Source organism: Barbus barbus (genome assembly GCF_936440315.1).
Source record: "Barbus barbus genome assembly, chromosome: 4".
In the NCBI taxonomy this organism is placed as follows: domain Eukaryota; kingdom Metazoa; phylum Chordata; class Actinopteri; order Cypriniformes; family Cyprinidae; genus Barbus; species Barbus barbus.
The window spans coordinates 42824598-42830597 of record NC_136732.1 but is presented as its reverse complement, the minus strand read 5'-3'; positions in this window follow the sequence as shown (position 1 = coordinate 42830597).

Sequence of the window (6000 nt, the reverse complement as noted above, 5' to 3'; positions counted from 1 at the left end):
ATTTTCATTACGCCTGCTGCACTCGTGGTACAGCAGCACAGTTCCTTCATTATTACACCGTTATTATAGATTATTATTGTTTCATATGTGCAGGAAAAAGGGACACTTTTCATATAAGTATGTTAAGATAATAAACTTACGATTACGCTGTCAGTTCTTAGGAGCTCAGGTACAGTGTCCGTGTCCTTGTCTGGAGTGGGGTCAAGGGTCACGGTACAATCACTACCGTCGGAGCACTGATGTCTTTCCTGAAAAATTATCAGAAAAATACACTCAAATGCACATTTTTAATGGCAATTCATTTTAGCTCGGAAAGCTGTTTTAGCTGTGCTTCAGTTAGTACAATGTTAGCCAAAAATGATCTCCTTTCACCTTGTACAACACAGATCGCATCAACATTCTTGAAAACAGACGGTTACCAGAACTCCCCAACATTTCTTTAATCAGAACAAGTAAAAGAGTAAAAATCACCAGGCTTTATTAAAGCTTTATTTTGGGCGTCCCGTGGCTCACCGTCTAGGGTACCTACTATGTCTGAATCTAACACAGACCCTCTAATGCAAGCTAACACGTTAACAATTTGTGGACCAACCGCTGACTAGAGAGACCTGCTAACTGAAAACGATAAGTTTGATGTTATGATAACTCAAAATTAACTTAACAAACATAAGACTGACCTAGCAAATGAAGCCATACAAAAGACTTAATACAACTAACCTTTGTTTTCATGCTCTGATATAAATATAAAGTCATTTACAGTTTTTGTGTACGCCTTCATGTATCGTTCTTCACAAGCATTGTGATGCGCTCTAAGTTTCTGGAGGCGACTCAAGTGATGCTTCTGAAACTACAAGACAAAAAAACTACGTTTTAAAGTTTTTTTTGGAAGCTTTTCTTTTGCTATTTATGCTACGGTCAGAACTGAACCTTTAAATAAGGACTTATTGTTGACAGCAGACACAGAGGTGAGCCACAGGAGATTCCCTATATTACACTAAACAACTCGTTAAGAGTCAAATTAGAAATGGATACAGTATCCTGCAACACAACTGTGTTTGACTGTAGGGTTCAGGCGCTTGCCTGACACAAACGTCCGCATGCTTGCTGGTGCAGATGGGCTTTTGCAATGGCTTGTAGGGCTGTGCGATTTGGGGAAAATATCTAATTGCGATGTTTTTTTTGACAGATATTGCGACTGCGATTTGATTTGTGATTTTAAATTTGCAAAGTCAAGCTTCAGCTCAATATTGTCAATAATGTGCAGCACAGTATGAGTGTCGTTACCCTGCTGAAAAAAACAAAAAACAAAACAATAGAAACCATTACAGAAATTCTTATAGTTTCCCTAAAAAACATTACAAAATTCCTTTTTGTTTTGGGCATTATTCCAATAGGAATTACTGTTGTTCTATTGGTTGCCATTAGGGATGGGCGATATGGCCTAAAAAATTTATCACGATAATTTCAGGTATTTATTGCGATAACGATACAAATGACGATCTATATCATTAGAATGTAAATATAATACATATGAATAATTCCATGCAAATGTCAACCTTACCATGAAAAAATGAAGTTTTTACCAAAAGAACAAACCCCTGTTTGAGTTGTGTGTTTAGGTCTGTATTTTACTGCATTAACGTGCTTCAATAGAAATCTGAAGGAAATCACTATGTTTATCCCCCACATATGAGGGGTGCACCTATAGTAAAAATACATTTTCATTCGACTGTATTTCATGTTTTGAAATGAGATATCAAAGACTGCCCATTTTTAAATTTATGTCAACAGTAAGTATTTTGTAGAAAGATGGAGGCCTGTCTGAAAAGTAAATACACTCACTTTGTCTAAACAGCGATGATTTCTGGATTTGGTCTAGATTTATGATGTCAGGACACTTCAGCGCTGTCACGTCCGTAACGTTGTAAAGATTAAGTTAATTTCATTATATAGTAATTAATACAATTAACTTGAAACTTTCTGTACAAAGCGAACTTATGGCCATGCTAATTATGATCAACAGCTCATCTCCATTAATTGCTCTTATCAACCATAATAATGCGTGACGCTTCATATTAAATCATATGCATACTATGTTTACCACGTTGCTGATGACTGAAAGCCTGTGTATGGCTATACTGCTTTGATCTGTTTCAGGCTTTCCATATCATAACATTTTAGAAATTAATTTATTGTAATATCTCAGAAATTGCATATTTAACGAGAACATTGCGGAGATTTAGATTGCTTTGCTGTTTGGGTCAGAAATGCACAGGCGGACTGAAGGAAAAATCGCCAAAACTATTTTAAATGTCATATAATGTTCATTGTTAATATTATTATCTTATCTAAACTTTTTATGTGTTTCAAACTAACTTGTGTCGCCATCTGCGTTGCATTCATGCAGAGAGCAAGATTTTGCGTGTTCGGCGCGCGCATGCTGAGTGAGACGCTCAAGAGATGTGGGCTACATCATTCTTATTTGTCTACTTTTTTTTTGGTTTGGTTTTATTTGTATCATTGCATGTTAAAAAAATAATTCACTATGTTATGCAGATGCAAAATGCTAGACTGCGAATAAGATTAGCTACAGTTTCACATTTTATAAATATTTGAACAATATATTCAGCATATTTAACAACCTGTTTTGTATCTTTATTTAATGCATAAGCGATTTATTAAAACAAGTTTATGAGGCTATGCTCTAGAGTCTAGACTATTATTCATATTCAAGTGTTTGTGCGGAAAAGAATGCGCATGCATGACAGAGGTGCTCGCGCGGATCACTTGCATTTTTTCCTGATAATGAAACAACTTAATAATAATAATAATAATAAAAAAGAAAACTTAAAATTGGGGCTCCTCACATACATGAGAAATATATCTCAGGGTTCTACGCTTAATTTTCTTTTTAGGAGCGCTTGTGCCTTGAGCGCACTGTTCACTCCGCACGTCAACAGTGAATCGGGCGCGCACAAAACTACGTCATCAACTAGACTTATCGTTATTATCGTGAGGAGACAAATTTTTATCGTGAGGAGAATTTTCAACGGTATATCGCAAACGATAAGATATCGCCCATCCCTAGTTGCCATCTGCTAGATTACATCCCACCAATAGAATGCATCAAATACCAGCAGACACCATTATAGTTTACATCAAAACCAATACAATTCCCATCATAACCCTTAAATACATTACATTTTCTATTGTGTTTTGGGAGGGGGTCTACTGTTTTTTTTTGTTTTTCTGCAGGGAAGATTATAATGGCATTACTACTTTTACAGAATTACTGAATTTCACAGGAAAGATTTGTTTATTTTTTATAAATAAAGAACTGTATTTGTTTAGTCAGTTATTAAAGTATTACATGGGTTGATTTATTCATTTTTAAGTATTTGACATTTTAAGAACAAGTGGGAAATGTTTTATTTCATCCAAGTGAAATTATCAAGCAGTTAGACTTAATTTACATTAGTTTTAAACGCGGAGCCAGGCGCGAGTGGACACAGGTAGTGCGCGTGCGTCAGGCCTCGTCCATATTACCAGATGCGCTCGTGAGAGACTTGCGGAGCAGAACCGGACGCGAGACCGCGAGTATAAAGAGCATTACGAGACAGGCTGCGTGTAAACGGCTCGTCCGTGAGATGCGTGAGACGCTCAGCGTGGGGCAGAGCGGAGCGAGTATGAGAAGCATTCAGAGACACGGCTGTGTGAGCGCTCTTCTGAATTAGCCAACATGCAGTATAAACTTACTTCAAATTAATCTGTTGGGGAGATAAAATGTGTAAGATAATGTTGATGTAGCCTACTAATAAAAACATCTAAAGATGTATCTTTTATTCTCCAGTACTGAAAGCAGAACCGATAAGGGAGCTCTTGATATGCGTTGTGACGCAGCTCTTGCAAATGACCTTTTTTGTTCGTTTTCTGTCATTTCGAGGCTGAAGTTACATACGTTTTTCTTTAGTTTTAATTTGCCTAACTTTCAATCTGACCCTTTTTAGATGGTGGGTGTTTAATCAGTTAGCTAGAGCAGTGCTGATCGGGGAGAACGGAGGTCACTCTGTTGGTCAGTAAGACTGTCACTCAAGGCTGGCAGTCATGCATATGCTCTGGAACGGAGGAATATCACGTCCACATCGCAGGCTTTGCAATTAGCAAATTGCAACGTCTCAAATCACGATTACGATTCTATTTCGATTAACCGCACAGCCCTAATGGCTTGGGAGAGTTTAGGTGTTGAATAATCCAGACCTGTGAATCACTAGTGATCTTCTTTTCAGGACCGTCTGCCACATCATCCGCTGTAATTCACAGAAGACAAAGGGTTGTTTAGGTTCACAAAGAACAATGCCAGGCTGTTCAAACGTTTGTAAAATATTACAGAAGACACTAGAAGTTCATTTTCACCAACAATGAATGCATGTAAAAATAAAAATGTAATATTTCAGAAAGGTATTTTTCACAATAACATAATCGTATGTCTAGTCCTTTTAAACTGATTAATGCTACCACACCAAATAGTATGTCATTTGAAAGCATTTCAAATATTTAACAAAAAAAGTACACATATTGAATTGGTTTTTGAAATTAAATTTTTTTTAACTAAAAGCAGCAGATATAATTAACTACTTGGCTTACTTTCTACAGATGATCTCTTCTCTTTTTAAATAAACCCGTAAAGAAAATTTATAATCATTATAACAAAAAACTGCAGGTTTCGATTCCAAATTAAAGGCATAGTTCACCCAAAAATGAAAATCAGCCTGTCTTTTACTCACCTTCGAAGGTGTAGGTGACTGTTCTTTCAGACGAATCCAGTCGGAGTTATATTAAACAATGTTTTTGATCTCCAAGCATCAGAATGAAGCATACGACTGTTATTCCAGAGGATGTTTCATCCATCATAAATCATGGGTCACACGGCTCCGGGGGGTGAATGAAGCGATCTGTAGCGATCCCGTACATTGTTGTAATAACAATATCCATATTTAAGGACTTATGAACACTTTTCTCTCACTTCCTCTAACCATAGCCGTATGCCTCTAACAGTCAGACCGGAGACCGGAGTCCGCTGGAGCGACACGCTCTTGTGAACGCGTGTATGACCGTCACAGCAACTGACAGGAAGTGCTTCAAACTTATTAAATATGGATATTGTTATTACAACAACTAGGGGTGGGCGATATGGCAAAAATATCATATCACGGTTTTTAGAAATATCACGATTTCACAATTTTATCACGATTCTTTGTCATGTTGCTTTGACTATTTTGTCTGAGCAGCCTAAATAATTTCCTATTATAAAGACAAAGCCTTTTAAGGTAACAAAATATAAAAAGAATGGTGGATATTTAGGCCAAAGTGGGCAAAGATAAAAATATTTGTCATTATTTTATATTTGTTATTAAAAATAAGAACAAAGATACACATTACAAATACCCATAATATACAAATAAAACAGTGTTTCATTTTCAGGTACAATAGGTGGATTTAGCAGAGCATTCAAGAAATTGAATGAACAAATATAAAAATAAAACACTTTATAGATTGATTCCTACTAAAGCAACTGTATTATTATAATTTTTTCTCGTTGTGTTTTGTTGTTTTAACATTAAAGAATAAAAATGATGTCATCTGTCTGTCGATTCTGGCATAGTGTATTATATTTATACCATCATTTACATTAAAATTAGCAACTGTTTGGTTACCCTCATTCTTCCAAATATCATCTTTTGTGTTCAGCACAAGAAATAAATTAATACAGGTTTGGGACAACATGACAGAAATGTAATTTTAGGGTGAACTATCCCTTTAATGACAGCTGACAGCATGTTTAGTGTCCTGTCCCTTTAAGAGCTGCACGCATCTAATATACAGACACGCATCTGCTTCTCTCTCAGCTGTTTACTTTCATTTTAGAGATAACCAACTGAGTCTGTATGTAAACCTTGTGTGTTTTGACAGTATTAGCGCAAGATAAGTTAGTTCAGTAAT